The sequence below is a fragment of the Lucilia cuprina genome, chromosome 4 (genome assembly GCF_022045245.1).
Source record: "Lucilia cuprina isolate Lc7/37 chromosome 4, ASM2204524v1, whole genome shotgun sequence".
NCBI lineage: Eukaryota > Metazoa > Arthropoda > Insecta > Diptera > Calliphoridae > Lucilia > Lucilia cuprina.
In genome coordinates this window covers 96,803,452-96,821,916 of record NC_060952.1, presented here as the reverse complement: position 1 = coordinate 96,821,916, position 18,465 = coordinate 96,803,452, and the positions used below count along the sequence as shown (strand labels likewise).

At 27.8% G+C, this 18,465-nt stretch overlaps 1 protein-coding gene across 1 annotated transcript in view; it reads left to right on the top strand.

Annotated features, from left to right (window-relative positions):
* Nucleotides 1-552: 552 nt before the first annotated feature.
* The window catches only part of LOC111686983 (mucin-22), a 40,330-nt gene continuing 22,417 nt past the window's right edge, over nucleotides 553-18,465 (top strand). The window contains exon 1 of the mRNA XM_046950866.1: nucleotides 553-1,215. The gene's annotated coding sequence lies outside the window, so the exon portion shown is untranslated. The remainder of the gene's footprint in view (nucleotides 1,216-18,465) is intronic.

The window sequence follows — 18,465 nt, the reverse complement described above, 5'->3', positions numbered from 1 at the left end:
TAGTCTGGATTATAGACTAGACTATAGTCCGCACTATAGATTAGATTATATTATAGTTCAACAACATTTCAACCACCTACTACCCATTACACTAAAGTGCTGCTGTAGGGTATAAACATCCAAACAAGAGTTGCTTGTGTATGCAAGAGTGTTTGTGTGTGTTTATTGTTTGAGAGTATGTTGTCTATATGTTGGATTTTGGGGGACAGACAGCACTAAAAGTTGAAATCTACAAAAACACAATCATTCGAGTACAAACATTGGAACGCGGTGGAAGTGTTTGTATTTTTATAGCAAATAATAATTCGTACGTTCATTTCGTTGGTCGGATAATTATTTGAGAAAAATATTTTCAAAAAAAAGAAGATATAAAAAATACTAAATTTAAGTGTGATGTTTAATGTTTATGTTTAAAATACAAAAAAAAAAAAAACAACAATAATACCAGCCAGTATTTTAAACAAAAAAATATAAGAAATAAATAAAATTAGAAATGAATAAAAAAGTTTAATTAAAACGAGAGTTTTTAACGAAAAATTATAAAAAGTTAAAAAAAAGTAAAAAAGTTTCAAAAAACAAGTTTTGGCTTAAATTAATGATTGAATTTATAATAAAATGGTTGAAAAAAAGTTAATTTAAAAATCATTAAAAAAAAAGTTTAAAATATTTGTTTATTAGTGTCTGTGTGCGGGTAATTGAATGTCGTTTAATTTCATTGTTAAAGTCTGTTGAAAATTGATACATTTGCAATAAATTGTAGCAAAATATATTAAAAAAAATACGTAAAACGAAAATAGCATTTCCGCATTATAAAATATAATAACAAGTCGTAAACATAAAACCTTATATTAAATGTGGAACCACCATCATCATCAATAACCATCATCATTATTAAATCCAACAACTTTCAGTCATTCCACTCATTGATTGATAAAAAATTAAAAAACAAGCAAGCAACAGCAGCTGAAAAACAACAATAAAATTTGGAGGCAAAAAAACGACAACAAGTCACCATTAAACAAAAAAAAAAAAAAAAAATACATATTTATAACAGTTTTATTTATTCAGAAAATTATACAACATCGACCAACAATCAGCAGCATCCAACACTTTGAGTTTCGTATGTCTTGTTTTTCAATCAATCAATCATCTTTAAAAAAGTGAAAAAAATTGGATTGGATTTAAAAATTTAAATGGACTGAAATTAAAATCAAGGTAAGTTTTTGTTTTATTTTTCCTATTTATTTATATTTTAGTTAAAAACCATTAAAAATAACGTTATTGTTTTAAATTATTATTTAACTAGTTTAAAATGTTAACTAGTTATTTGTTTATTTGCAAAAAAATATAACAAAAAAACAGTTTTAACAGGGTCCACACAAACAAATGTGGACAAATGAAAAGTTTACTAAAATTTCGAAAATCAGAGGTTTTTAGATTTCTGTTCAATTTTTTCTTAGTTTTTATTTATTTACTTTAATTTTTAAACATAAAACTAATTTTCGAAAAATTCGAAATTAATTTCGAAATTTCGAACTTGTGTTCGAAATTAAATTTTTTGATAAACATTAATTTTTTAAGCTTTTAAACATAATTTTTAATAAAATGTCAAAGTTTTTTCAAAAAAAAAAAAGTTTGAAAAATTCGAAATAAAATTTGAAAATTCGAATTTGAGTTTGAAATTTAAACAAATTTCAAAATTTTCAAGTAAAAATTGATTTCGAAATTAGGCTTTTTGCTTAAATCTCATTTCCTAAGCTTTTAAACATAATTTTTACAAAAATGTTAAAGTTTTTTAGAAAAAAATTTATGTTCGAAAATTTTGAAATAAATTTTAAAAATTCAAACTTGAGTTTGAAATTAAATTTTTTGCTAAAATCTCATATCTTAAGCCTTAATTCATAATTCTTAATAACATTTCAAAGTTTTCGAGTAAAAAAATTTAAATTCGAAAATTCGAACTTAAGTTCAAAATCAATTTTTTTGATAAAATCTCATTTCTTAAGCTTTTATTCATAATTCTTAATAAAATTTAAAAGCTTTTTAGTTAAAAATTAATTTCGAAAATCTGAACATCTCATAAAAGTTAATTTTTTTTAAGCTTTTGAACACAACTCTTTGTAAAATTTAATAGTTTTTCGGTAAAATTCTAAAAATTAATTTAAAAAATTCGAACTTGACTTCGAAATTAAGTTTTTTTTTGTTAAAATCTTATTTCTTATGCTTTAATTCATAATTCTTAATAAAATTTTCAAGTTTTCGTGGAAAAAATTTAAGTTCGAAAATTTCTAAAATTTCGAAAATTCGAACTTGACTTCGAAATTAAACTTTTTGCTAAAATCTCATTTCTTACGCTTTATCTCATAATTCTAATTAAAATTTAAAAGTTTTTGAGTTTAGTTCTTAATAAAATTTCCAAGTTTTCGAGGAAAACATTTAAGTTCGAAAAATTCGAAATTCATTTCGAAAATTCGAACTTGACTTCGAAATCAAGTTTTTGCCTAAAATTTAATTTCTTAAGCTTTTATTCATAATTCTAAAGTTTTTAAATAAATAATTTAAATTTGAAAACCTTAAATATTCGAACTTGAGTTCGAAATTAAGTTTTTTTGCTAAAAAAAAACTCACTTCTTTAGCTATTAAATATAATACTTATAAAATTTAAAAGTTTTTAGAGTAAAATATTTAAGTTCGAAAAATTTAAAATTAATTTCGAAAATTCGAACTTGATTTCGAAATTAAGTTTTTTGACAAAAACTAAACATTTAAAGCCGAAATTTAAAATTTGCAGTTATTTTAAAGGTTTTTAAACAAAAAATTTAAGTTCGAAAAAATTGAAAATTCTAAATTATGTTCGAAAGTTAATTTTTTAAAGAAAAAACTTAATTTTTGGAACCAAAATTTAAAATGTAATAAATTGTCTATAAGAATTTGTTTTTTCGAAGAAAGAAAAACTAATTTTCGAAAATTTGAAATTAATTTCGAAAATTCGAACTTGTTTTTGAAATTAAGTTTTTTGATAAAAACTAAACATTTAAAGCCGAAATTTAAAATTTGTAGCTATTTTAAAAGTTTTCAAGCAAAAAATTTAAGTTCGAAAAATTCAAAAATTCTAAATTCAAATGTTCGATAGTTAATTTTTAAAAGAAAAAGTGTTTTTGAAATCAAAATTGAAAATGCAATAAATTCTTTGTATAAATTAATGGTTTTGAAGTGAAAAACTAATTCGAACTTCAGATTGAACTCAAGTTTTTCAAAAAATTTAACATTTTTATATAGACTTATAGATTTTTAAGCAAAAAATTGAAATTCGAAAAATTCGAAATTATGTTCAAGAGTTAAGTTTTTAAAGAAAAAACTTAGTTTTTGGAACCAAAATTTAAAATGTAATAACATTTCTATATAAATTTATGTCTTCGAAGTGAAAAAAAAAACAAATTTTCGAAAATTCGAAAATAAATTTAAAAAATTTAAACTTAATTTCTCCTTTTTTCCTAAAATTAGCCACCTTGTGAATATTTTATTTTAATTAAAATTTTCTTCTTAAAAATTAAATGTTTTTGTAAACATTTCATTATTTTTATTACAATTCATAATAATTATAATAAACAAACCCAAAAACAAAACTCTTAGTATTATTAACCTATATCTTTGTTGGTAATTAGTTTATATTACAAAATTTTACTTTATATATTTTTAATTAAGTTGGTTTTTTTTTAGTTTAAATTAAAAAAAAAAAAATAGTTAACACAACAGAAATAATAATAACAAAAACCAACTTTAGCAGTTTTTACTAAAAACCAAACAAATACCAACAATATTTGAAACTGGCAAAACGACTTTCAACATCATTTTGCAGTTTTTTCCATAATTTTTTTTTATTTTATTATTTTGTTTTATATATTTTTTGCAAATATAAGTTGTTTTTTATTGTTTATTGTTATTTATGTGTTTCTCTGTTAGTTTGTGTTGCTTACCTTTTTCTTTTTGTTAATTCTTTTTGCGATTTTATTTAGTTTTTTTCTATGTTTTAATTGTCTTTATGGTGAGTCATAGGTTTAAAGTTGGGCTTTAAAAGTTATTGCTTTTTCTTTAGAATTATATAGGAATTTGTTTTTTTTTTTTTTTTTGTAATTTAGTTAACTCTTGATTGTGTCTTTTGTTATTTTTTTAATAATTTATGATGTGTTTATAAATTTATTTATATAATTTACAATTTGTTTAGAAAAACAGTAGCTGATAAAATGAACATGAATTAAATGGATCTACTATCTTCCCAGCAGGAAATTTGTTCAATTGATTGAAATAAACTAGTATTGTGGCTAGTACAAAGCTTTTCAAATGGACCAAACGTTACCCAGCAAAAAAATAACTTCCAAAGAAGCGAAAAAGAAGTAGAATTTACTCCATGAAAGTGCTGAAGAATACGTGTGATAATTTTAACACAGGCTTGTCATAAGAGATATATACTTTTTATTTGATTCCAAATTCACTACTTCTGAAGTCATTCTCAAGATGTCATTTTAATGTACTTTTCTTGGAAGTTATATGGAAGTGAAATTCTAGGTTTATTCTCTTCGGAAGTCATTAAACATCACTTCCACAGAAGGTAAAAAATGCACTTAGTGCTACTTTTGAAGTGGCGATAAATGTTATTCTTTAAGAAGTACTTCGCTTTATTTTTGCTGGGAGATTATTTCATGGACTAGAATATAGACTTAATATCAGATAAGATTAGCCTACAAACTAGACTATAGACTAGTCTATAAACTAGACTATAGACTAGACTTTAACTAGAGTGCAAACTAGACTATAGACTAGACTATAGAGTAGACTATAGAGTAGACTATAGACTAGACTATAGAGTAGACTATAGAGTAGACTATAGACTAGACTATAGACTAGACTATAGACTAGACTATAGACTAGACTATAGACTAGACTATAGACTAGACTCTAGACTAGACTATAGACTAGACTATAGACTAGACTATAGACTAGACCATAGACTAGACCATAGACCATAAACTATAGAATAGACTAAAGTCTAGTTCTTTTTCTCTTAAACCACTCTATAAAAACGTTAAAATTTCAAAATCTTTTCAAAATTTGCCCTCATTTTACCCACCACAAATGGGTACAACCATCTCAGATTAAGTTTCAACATTAAACACAACTTTTAATTCTTGCATTTAGCAATATTTTTATACTCAATAAAATAAACTCTTAAGTCAAAAGTCTCAACCTTCTTTATATATTCTTTTGTCTAAAAAAACACTTCTAAATATTAAAGTTAATTGCAAAAGTTGCAAATATATTCCAAATAACCGCTAAAAGCAAGAAAAAATAAAACAAAACATAAAACCCAGTAACTTTAAGCCAATATTACAACATCTAAGACCATAAAATAAAGTCATAAAAACCAACCAAAGATTACAACAACAATTTAAACAACAAAAGGCGAACTGAAAAGATATCAACAAAGAAATACGTTTCAAAAAATAAAAATAAAAAATCAAATACAGGGACGTAAAGGTCAGGTATTCAGACATTCTTTTTAAAACTCCTCGTATTCTTTTGTTTGTGTATATTTTTATTCCAAGTCAGAAACTGGTTTTAAAAAAAACTCACTTCTATTAATGTTGGCTTTAGTGTGTGTGTCTGTTTTTTCGTTTAAGCCATTACTTATTTTATATCTTTTCTACGTATTTTGGTCAAGAATTTGTTTTTATCTCGTTGAAAGAAATCTTTAACGGAAATACGTTAAAAACCTTATCATTATTATCACCACAATAATAATAATGAACATTTTTTGCATAATTCTGTTGGAATTTTAAAAATAATCTATTCTGTTATTGATTAAAAGCATTTTAAAATATTTTCAATATTATTATATTAAAATCTAAACACGTATTTAATTATGAAAAACTCAAAAAAAACAACATTGTAATTAGTAGTAATCAACAACATTAGAAAATATTTATTTTTACAGGGTTGGAATATCAAGTACATTTGTAATTTATTAAGTACTTTTGATTGTTTACTTAAATGTGTCTTAAGATATATTTAATTAAGATATTTTCCTCAAATCCGCTTTATTTGCGAAACAATTACGGTTATTGGCTTTTCGCACCGAGAACTAGTCCTGACTCTTTGAAATAGAGCTGACATAGTACTAGTCCATCTTTGAATATGATAAAAGGGAAAAAGTTGTCACCTCACTTGTTCCGCCTTCAAATAACGAAAAGCAGGCTAAAAAGGTGCTAACGCCTGAATATTCGTTAGGAATTAAAAATGTAGTGAATTTGAGTTCGAAATTGTTTCAACTTTAATCCTCTAAAAGGTGAAAGTTTTCATCTCACATAACGAGTGTAAATTGTTAAAGACTTGAGCCAAATTACCGCATTCGTGAACGAATGAACTTTACGAATGTGTACTGAACTAATCCTGCATATGGTTCTTTGAAAGGGAACTAACACAGAATTATACCTGTGAGTGTCTATTTGAAAAAAGGTAAAAGTTGTCACCTCACTTGTTCCTCCTTTGAATAATGAAAAACTGGCTGAAAAGGTGCTTTCGCGATCGCTTGAATTTTCGTTAAAAACTAAAAATTTTGTGAATTTGAGTTCGAGAGTGTATCCTACTTTAACTTTAATGCTCTAAAATGTAAAAATTTTCACCTCACTGAACGAGTGTAAATTGTTAAAGACTTGAGCCAAATTACCGCATTCGTGAACGAATGAACTTTACGAATGTGTACTGAACTAATTCTGCATTTGGCTATTTAAAAGAGAATTGACACAGAACTAGTCCTGTGAGTGAGGGAAAAGTTATCACCTCACTTGTTCTGCCTTTGAATAACGAAAGACTGATACTGAATAGATGCATTTACGATCACAGAAATATTCGTAAAGAACTAAAAATGTAGTGAATTTGAGTTCGAGGATGTCCCCATTTTCACTTAAGTTTTCTAAAAGCTAAAAGTTTTCACCTTACTGAACGAGTGTAAATTGTTAAAGAATTAAACCGAATTATCACATTCCTGAACAAATGGACTTATTAAAAGTGTATTGAATCTTTTTCTAATTTTTAATTTTTTCACTTTTTTTGTAAGTGTTTACATAAAAATATATCACTGATCTAATTCGACTTGCTTGTTTCTTGGATTATTTCAATAAATGAAGAGAGCCATACGACTGTCAAATTTTCCATCCGTATTTTCTCTCAATGTGTGATGGCTTCATTACAAATTTCGTTTAGACGATCCCATCTGTACTCTTCTGCACAAAATTTTGACAGATCATATTACTCGTGTAAAGCCAACTTAATGAGTGGAGTGGTCTGGTCAAAACGAAGTTTCGTTGACTCTATTTGGGATATCGCGCGCTGGGAACTACCACGATAACCAACCAATCGCGACTTAGGCAATGATATATTCATTTAAATCCGTTCTCTCGCTCATGTCTATAACTTTAGTTAGTTTTTGTTCACTTTGTAAATGGCGAAAATCAAGGGAATTTCGAAAATCGTCTGGCATCCCTAGTAAGAACAAAACATTGTATTATCGATTGTCATCAACTGATGCAATCATAAATGATTACCATTTCCCAGCTGTGGACTTTAAAACAATGCTGTAATAACAACAGTTACAGCCACCAACAACAATCAAAAAAGCATTACAAACTTAACAGAAAACCGGTATTTTTTGTTTTAACAAATAAATTATGTATTTTTAATTGGTTTTCGGAAAAAAAAACACAGAGAGTGAATATAAACAAGAAAAAATACCCTAAAGTTGTATTATTGGATTGTAACCACAGACTTACCTTCGACTGTGGTCTTAAGACTTATGCAAGACTTTGGTCACACCTGTTTTTATTTCTGCAAGAAATCTACTATTAGATTGAAAAATATAATTGGCTATTGCTGTATTTATAACATAGGGCATCGAACAAAGTTTGACTTTAGAATTAGATTTGAAAAAAAAATTCTAGTTTAAGAAGTTTGAAAGTTGTTCAATTAAAAGTTTAATTGATTTGAAAATATAAGTGACTATCGCTGTATTTATAACAAAGGGCATCGAACAAAGTTTGTCTTTAGAAGTCGATTTGAAAAAAAGTTCTAGTTTAAGAAGTTTTAAAGTTGTTCAATTAAAAGTTTAATTGTGGCAATTAATTGTATGGATTAAAACAATAGTCCAAACATAATGAACTTTATATATAAAATGTAGTTCAAGTTAAATGATCCTTCACTTTTGTTGTTTTTTTGAAGCTTCTCTTTAGTCATTTCCATTCTCTATGAAATCTTTTTAGAATTTAAAACGTCCCCATTATTTCTTTATAATTAAGTTCTTAATTGAACAGCTCCGATTTCTAATTTGTAAATTTATCACTCATTTTCCCATTCTCACGGTTTTTTTGAAAAGTTTTTTTTTATAAACTTCTAATGATGTCATTATTAAATCTTAAAAAAAAGATAAACAAATGTTTAAACAAAATTCTATTCTCAGACTTTAAGAATTATGCTGAATTTTGATCTTGCTATGAGATTGATGATGAGTCATACGTTTATTTAACTCGAATCAACAAAATTTGACAAATGATAATCGCATTTAAATGTTTCCTGAATGTGGTTGGAAAGAATGTTGAGAAAAACAATAATAATAATAGTAATAATGACAAAGAAAGGAAATATTAAAAGCAAACTGTGTAAATAAGAAAAAAAGAGTTAAAACAGGTAAATGAACTAATTTATAAGTAATTTACTCTAGCCTTGCTTTTTTTAAATCATTAACAAAAAACACTAAAAATACCACTTAAACATAATTTTACTCTAAGTACATAAGTACACTTGTTACGTTTCTAACCTCAAAATAAATAAAAACAACAAATACTTTTAAAAAGAAAATCTTTTTAAATTAAATTTGCAAAAATTCTTTATTTTCCAATTTTATTATATTCTCAGCATAATTTATTGTACGTCCATTTTAAATACAATATTTCGAATATATTCTTTTTAATAGACTTTTTTTTTTGTTGAGATGATAAAATTCCGGAAAAATAATAAAACTGATAAAAAGATTTCTTTTCAGCTTCTTATTGTTAATTCAATTACAGTCAATCAGCGTTCAAGTGTTGCTGCTTTTAATTTACGGGGCGCACACCGCAACAGTGTTGTGGGACTGTTCAATTGAAAAGAACCCAGCAAACACATAAGTATTAGAGATTAAAAAGCGAAAAATTTTTAAACGTTTACTAACGTATAGGTTGTTTTCTCTCTTATAATCGACTGGGCGAAGGCCCCAGAAATCTTCTACATCTTCTTCTACTACTTTAAAAGTTTTGCAATCTTAACATAACAATTGGATCTCAAAGGTTCAGAGAATGAATGAATCCCAGACATGGACAAATGTAAACATTAGACTAAAAACAAATTTGTAAAACGTTTCCCACTTATCTCTCTTGAGACGAAGCATTTAAAGGTCTTTTCCATTCACAACAGCATTGGTATATCAATTCCAATCTTATGCGGATTTCCGGGTGACCGATGACCTTTTAAAGCATTTCTTGTCTTCAAGCTAGTCTAAAGATTTTTATAAAAAGCTAAAAGTTAAATCACCTGTTCATAGTTCAGTATGTTAAAAACTCCAGGGATAAAATACTAAGGTGAAAGCCACAGGCCTAAGTGTCACTTAACTCTTTCACGCACAAAACTAAACCGCTAGAATTTTTATGGATATGACTTCTCCACACACTTTATTTTGACGTATATTGATAATTTTTAATGAAAAATAGAAAAAGTGTTTTCGAAGGATATCGCAGGATATTATCCTTTTTAACATGTAGTTACATCAAACTCTAAAAACTAACTTATTTTTCTTTAGAAATAACCTCTTACTGTAGCTCGGAACTCCAAATTACGCCGTATATCGAGAAAAATGTAAAAAAAATGGGACACCGGTGTCCCGTATACGTGAAAGTGTTAGGCAAACGGGAGGAAAATACCGGGCAGGTATTACGGTGTCGCTAGACTGACTAGACAGAACAATTAACATTCGGTTGTGCAAATATTAAACTCTTGCCAAGGAGGAGTTGCTCATCATTTCTATGCCGTTAAAACGGCAATCAGGTTTCCTAATTATATAACCCGGCAAAAAAAGAACTAGAGCGGAGAAAGAAATGTAAATAACTGGAAATCTGCAAGATTTCTCTAGGTTATCGAGATCCGACATCCTTGACTGCTGTACTATGAAAACCAAGCGATAATCCCAATTGTCATTGATTTTATTAAATGTAATCGTCATACTTGACAAATCTAAAGCCTGACTGATCTCAATGCTCAATGATAAGGTGGTGAATTAACTGAGTAACCAGAAGTTCTAGAGATATCTGTTTTACAAGAGTCCTATTTAGAGCCAGTCGATAATGTATAACTGCAATCTTTTAAAATCAGCTAGATCATTAAGCTTGATGAAAACTGTCATTGAAACCTTGATCATCTTTGGAATTTCCACCAAGGTCATCTGTTGCTAGATCCACCAAAGGATCTCTAACAACGAACATAAAATGAAACCACTGCTGTTGTAATCCAAGGTTATAACTTGATAAGAACTTTCGCCTTAATTAGAATTCAGAGTCCAAAACTTCAAACAATAAGTGTTTCAATCCTCATTTAGCTTAAATTCAGCAAGGCTTAAAGAAGACTTTAAAGAATTGATAGAAACTATTATGGAACTTCAATTGTAATAATTTTAAAAGTCAAATCGTTTGAAGAAGTGTCAAACTTTTTGCACTGCATGTAAATAATGAAAATACCAAAGAACTTGAAGTGAACAAACAAGTTGTCATTCAAATTTGTCTGGATAGGAACTTTATCATCGCTTAGGTTTGTGCCGAAACCTTAACTTATTAATGATAAGTTAAAAAAATTTAATCCATAAGAGGTTGATGTCGAAATTCGTCTGGAATTTTCATTTTGATAGAATTACATAAAGCTCTATCTGTCAGAGCTCTTAAACGGCTCGATAGCGGTGAAAAAACTTATATATGATTCAGGAACCATACTTTTTCCGGGCGTATTTTTCATTACAAGATATTTAAGAGATCTTACCCGGGAGAAAAACTTCCACTTGATACATCTGTTACTGAGTTGAAAGCCATGGACCAATTCATTATAAGATATCGAAGAACTTTTCCCCGAGGAAATAATTCCATATGTTACAGCTGTTTCTAAACTGATAATTTTTGATCGTTTAATCAAATTGGTTTGTTCCGAAGTAGAATCTTTCATTTATAATAAAATGTTTGCTGGGTTTGGTACAAATAATACTCGGTACAGCTCTTATGCTGATTATAATTTACTATATGTTTGTATTTTCAATTAACTTGTTTTTTGTTGTTGTTGTTATTATTGTTGCTTTAAGTATTGTCGGCTATTGTTGCTGTGATTACTGTTGTGTCGTAATTTTATTTGTAACAAATAAAAAACATCACAATTTTTCGGAAAATGTAGAAATTAGTGCTTGACCGAAGCAAAACTGTGTTTGTGTATAACAGATTTTAGATTAATTTAAACTAAAGCTGAAGCTAATAAGATCTTAATAATAAATGAGGGTTTAACAAGAGGTATAGGCGATCTTTTCTTGGATTAAATTTAAAGCTCAACTATTAATTTTAAATTCATAATCATATAATGTTTACTACAAACATTTGCAATTTCATATTTCTTAACAATTTGACATGATTTAAACTTAAAATAAAAGAAATACCAAGAATTTAATAAAAAAAAACTAAAATAACAAAGAAAATATGTTTAAAACAAACTTGAAGAAAAAAATCCTAAAATAAAACCGAAACTAAATTCAAATAAATGAACATAATAACAACAACAACATAAGTAATAAAATCGAAAAAAAATCTACAACTTAAAATTCAAACTTTGTACATGCAAAAAAATCCAAGAAACTTACAAATTAACTTGATGCATACCAACCAACCAACTCAGACAGACACTCAACCAGTCAGCCTGACACACAAGTCATTCCCCGGAGTTGGCTATGACTCATAGTTAGTATTATAAGCTGGGCTTAAAACTTTTAAAAGACAATGGCTTATACAACTTACAAAGAATTAAATAAATCTTGTTTTCATTATGACTCCCATAAATGGAAGGTGTGTCTGTGATTAACAGAGTTGTATTTTGACAAAGTCCTTTAAAAAAAAATCATAAAAATTTCTTAAATATTCATAAATTATAAAATGAGTTATCAAATCAAATTCAACTTAAGCTTCTTTAAAACTGAAATGACAAAGAACTCTTTTGATTTCTCAACTTCTTTCTGCCCATACCTGTTCTAAATTGAGTTAGCTAGTATAGCTATTTTTATTTTACTTAATAATGTCTCATTGATATAAAATACATACATGCAAAAAATACATTAAATTATTTTAAATACTCTCGATATTTGCAAGAGATATTTATCATTTTTTATTATCAAAATAAAAACAAATTTACGCATGCTTGCCATACCGCCTTTTTAAACGATCATTCATTCGGTCGGTCATGCCATTTTTTTTCTTCAGTCAGATAAAATCTCACGTATGTTGTAAAAATTAATAAGTCGTTACACTCTCTATTTAAGACTTTTACTTTTCATTCATGCATTCATAGTTTTGTGAAAATTTCTTACATTTTTTTCTTGTTGTTGTCTTCTTCTGTATTTATACCATCTTATAAATCTCGTGTTTACTTGCCATTAGTTTTTTATTTTTCAATTTTATCATTTTGAATAAATAGAAAAAAATTTTCAGGTTCAAACTATAAGTAAAAATGTAAATTTTGTCTGTTACACGTTTTGTGTGTGATTTTTCTATTAGTAAAAATTTTAATTGAAATTTTTAAGTTGGGATATACTACATGAAATTTGTTCAAATGCACCTAGATATATAGATAGATAGATAGATAGATAGATAGATAGATAGATAGATAGATAGATAGATAGATAGATAGATAGATAGATAGATAGATAGATAGATAGATAGATAGATAGATAGATAGATAGATAGATAGATAGATAGATAGATAGATAGATAGATAGATAGATAGATAGATAGATAGATAGATAGATAGATAGATAGATAGATAGATAGATAGATAGATAGATAGATAGATAGATAGATAGATAGATAGATAGATAGATATATAGATAGATAGATAGATAGATAGATAGATAGATAGATAGATAGATAGATAGATAGATAGATAGATAGATAGATAGATAGATAAATAGATAGATAGATAGATAGATAGATAGATAGATAGATAGATAGATAGATAGATAGATAGATATATAGATATATAGATAAATAGATAGATTGATTGATTGATTGGTTGATATCAGATATAAGTTTTTGAATCTCTATGAATAGATCTAATTTCGACAAATGACAAATTTAAATGTTTAAGGTTCCCAATTTTACATGTTTCACACTATGGGATTTGCTCGCCCATACTTTTCCTCTTTCGTTGAAGACTATTCTTTAAGTTATTTTCACAAGAGCACACAAGTAACATCACACATTAAGAGATGGAAAATTTGACAGTATTGAACTCTTGAACTCATTTTAATGAGGAATCTTACTGTAGCTTACTGACAATATATAATTTCTTTTAAAAATAACTGTTCCCTTCTTGCCCTTAAGAAAATTTCATTAACTGTATTTTCCCACATACCCAACACTACACAACCGGTCCAAAGAAAGACTACTTGTTCATCAACCTCATCATCCAACACTCAATCCAAAAACAACGTAATATTTTCCATGTGAATTTTTATAACAATTTTTCTTCTTCTATTTAAACGCCGTGGGAGTTTAGCAGGCAAAAATGTAATCCAAATGAAATTGAATGTTTCTAGACTTCTTAAAAAAAAGAAAAGAAATGTCTTAACAAATTTGTTAGGGGGAGCAGAGAAAGATGGTGGCCTTAGTGTAAATTTGTTTGAATTTAATTTAATTAAGTATGAGATTTTTCCATATTCATTTTGTTTAGTTTTTTCCTTAATTATGCAATTATTATCAACAACAAACATGTGATTTTAGGGAACGTCCGCCGTTCGCATTGTGATTGAAAGGGGTAAACAACAGAAAAAAATCAAAAACAATGAAAGTGAAAAATTTGAAATATGTTATAATATTTTGAATTGCATAAGGATTTTGGAGGAGGGTTTGGATTTATTTATAGTTTTAACTTGTTTTAATTAAGTTTTCACGTTTGTTTTGTTTTTCATTACGAAATGACATTCATTCATGATTGTTATCACTTGGAAAGCTAATTTGTTTTTATTGACATGTGTTTTTATATCACATAAAGTTAATTCATGTTAGGGGAATGTCATAATATATTTTAATTAAAGGAAAATATTAAATAACAATTAGGTAAAGGTTTAAAACCGTTTTGTTAAATTTTAATAATTTTGTTTAAGTATTTTTAAAAATATTGAAAAATTTATAGGATTTTTAATTTTTAATCCTATAGTTTTTTGAACTCAAATTGCAATTAAATTCAAAATTGATTAATAAAATGTTATTTTTTGTTGAAAACACGTGTTCTTGATATTGAAATTTTAAAATTTACTGGTTTTCAATTCTTTATATGAAATTTGTTAAATTTTTTATGTAAAGCCACTTGTTTATTTGAATGTAATGAAAAACCCACAAATTTGAAAGTGTTCTCGTGATTAAAAAAAAATCAGTTCATTTAAATAATGGTTTCATTGGCTTTACAACATTATATGAAACCGTTTACACGAAATAATCACAGTTGAAAAAGTTTAAGGGACGATCGGTGGAAACCGCTTTAAACCGAAATTGTCCACTAGCGGTATGCATTGACATTGAAGGCGCCTTCAATTATGTACACACTAATACTTTTATCCAATCCCTAGACTAGTTTAATGTGCTCCGTAACTGGATCAACTACATGCTAAGGAACAAATGGATAATCTCCGATATAACCATCAGGAAAAAAGAATTTTGCACAGGGTAGAATTTTGTCTCATTTACCCCGCAGATGATGGCGTAATACTTTTGAAGGGAAAGGATCCAAATTTCTTGTGTAGAAGAGCTGAGAAGGCTCTGTATACGGCCTTGATCTCGGCTCAACTGAGAAGCTTCAATATTACCCCGGCGAAGAAGGAAATCTATATTTTCACAAGAAAGACCGGTACAGACAAAGTTAAGTACATCGGTCCTTGACCGGATTTATTAAAATACAGACAGCACATAGAGGATAGGATCAACAAGGCACATCGTTGCTGGGCGATATGTTAGAAAACTATAGACATGAAATGGGAAACAAATTCTAGCTTATGCCTCATTCTGGTGGTATTCTTTCGACAAAAAGTGGTATATCGTACATGTTTATTTGAGATAAGTGGTGTCATGTGTACTACTTTAACCAATGCTCTGCAAACGTTACTAGAAATTTCATCCATTGAAACATATTAAATTTAACATGAGGCGGCGAACGGGCCGCGGTTATAGAACACGTCATCAATATTTACTAGACATATTCATTACGTCATCAATGTTTACTGCACACAATCATCGGACGTGCTGACACAGAATATGTCGCAAACTTTGAAACGGTAATCCCAGATAGAACGTCTTGTTTTGAGCTGAACATTTCCAAGAGGAAGGCGTTGATACAAGTTTTTGACTCTCAATTAACGCACAAAGTGGACCATTTACCTAAACATAACACAAGTCTTTAGATAGAAGTCTGAGCTGTAACAGAATGTGTAAATTGGATTAGAATATATATGGCGCTTATTATATGTTTTATTTACCGACAGCCAGAAGGCAATTAGGGAGATATCAGGTGATAGAATTTAAACAGAAGACTATATTAGATTGTAAGAAAGCTGCCCCAGGGGTCATGTTTACATCATATGAATACCAAGCCACTCGAGAATAGTCGACAACGAACGGGCGATTGTTAAAGGGAAGGGAGCACGAAGTAGTTAACCTGACGAATGCAAAATTATTCGACGCAACTGAAACTGAATTCAAAATAAGAGTGACAGAATCCCATAAGTACTCTTGGTGGGTAGAACCACAAAGATCTTATAAGGTAAACCAGATGAGAGCAAGACGAGAAATCTTCTCAATATGAGCAGGTCTGAGATTATGATGGTATGTATTCTGAGTAGATTACACAGAATTACGAGCACATCTATATCCTCAATATTAGAAGGTCTGAGGTTATGGTGGTACATATTCTGAATCTGTACAAAATTGGATGTAAGGATTCAGACGAAGTTAGAGCATGTGGAGAAGACAGTGTAACTCTGGAGAACTTTATTTGACAATGATTAGAAAATTCTTAAAAAATACGTCCTGAAAACTGAGTTTCAGAACTCAAAAGAGCACACGTGGCCTAGGTGTAATTCTTTGGATTTGATGTAGTATACATTATCCTAAGAACCTAACCCTAACCTGAAGAACATTTTGGGGAAAAAACCGCGAACTTTCGTTAAGGGGGCGGATGGCTTGTTACCCCCCTATTGAATTAAATTTAAAAATTCCTATATGTATCTGAAAAACTATTAGAGTTAGAATCTTCAAATTTTACATGAAGAACTTTGACATTGATGTGAACATTTAAAAAAGAAATGGACGGACTTTCAAGAGGGGAGGGTGGTTTGCCAACCTCCCACATGAATTTAATACAAAATTTCGAATATCTGTAAAAACAATTTTTTATTTATTCTATTTACTGAAGGTATTCTATATAAAATTACATACTTTCCAAATGCATCATGCAACTTCATTTTATTTCACTTTTTTTCGAAAGTGAAATTCTACTTAGTCACGTTTATTTTCAAATAAATTTTACTAGTTTCTTACGGTTGTTATTGGCACTCCAAAAACAAAAAAACATGTTTTTGACTTTAACCTTGATATTAAAAAAGTTTAATTTATTTTAGTTTTTTATTTTTCAAACAATGACCTACAGCATAAAAAAACAAATGTTTATTTAATATGTTTACAGAATTTTAAACAAACTCAAAAAAAAAAATGAAATAAATATCAAATATCAAAACATACAATTACTGGGGATAAATTAAAAAAAAATGTTTAAATGCTACATTTAAAGTAAGAAGAAAATAAAAAAGCCAACAAAAAACAATAGACATGTGATAAATTGTTTAAAAGGCCAACATTTTTAAGTTTTTTTTTTTTTTTGAAATTGAATTTTTTTTATCACAAACTCGTGATGATGTGCTAAAATGATTTGTGAGTGAAGTAAATGTTTATACAAATTTATTTAATTTTTAATGATTTAATTATTTGTTTATTTTAAATATTATGACCAAGTTATTAAAAATACACATTTAATGGAAAATTTAAGGATTTTGTAATATTAAGCGGTTTTTTATTAATTTAATTTGATACACAAATGGCATCACTTCAACAGCTGATAGACAAACTTCTTTGTAGGGTTTTATAAATCGACTTTCGAATAATCGAACAATCGACTTTTTGTCGAAAAAAGTAAAAGTCGACTATTTTGTTCTAAAAAAGTCGATAACTCGTTTATTTTGTTCCAAAAAAGTCGATAACTCGACTATCGTCTATGAAAAAAGTTGAAAAGTCGACTTTGTAAATAAAAGTCGAAAAAAGTCGGAAAGAGTCGAAAAAAGTCAAAAAGTCGGAAAAAGTCGAAAGAAGTCGAAAATTCTGAAAAAGCCGAAAATAGTCGGAAAAAGTCGAAAATAGTCGAAAAGTCGGAAAAAGTCAAAAATAGAAAGAAGTCGAAAAAACTCAAAAAATTGCAACAAATAGAAAAAATATAAATAAAATTTTTTATTAATAATAATAAATAATATAATGTTAAATGGCAACATTATAAATTTACGCTTCTGGCAACTTTATAAATTTTTAACTCTGGTAGGAAAAAGTCGAAAATAGTCAAAAAAGTCGGAAAGTCGAAAATAGTCAAAAGTCGAAAATAGTCGGAAAAAGTCGAAAAGTCGACTATTTATAAAATATTAAAAGTCGAAAAGTCGACTTTTAACTAAATGCAAAAAGTCGAAAAGTCAAAATGTCGACATTTCATAAAAAAGTCGAAAAGTCGGTAAAAGTCGAAAAAAGTCGACTATTTATAAAATATTAAAAGTCGAAAAATCGACTTTTAATTAAATACAAAATGTCGAAAAATCGACTTTTAACTAAATGCAAAAAGTCGAAAAGTCGACTTTTCATAAAATGCAAAAAGTCGAAAAGTCAAAATGTCAACATTTCATAAAATGCAAAAAGTCGAAAAGTCGACTTTTCGTTTCAACTATAGAACCCTACTTCATTGTGTTTATTTTTTTTTTGTTTTGTTTACATATTATGTCCTTGTTTGTGGTAAGGGGGCTTGCCAGATTGTTTTTATTTATTCGCTTATGCCGCTTACTTT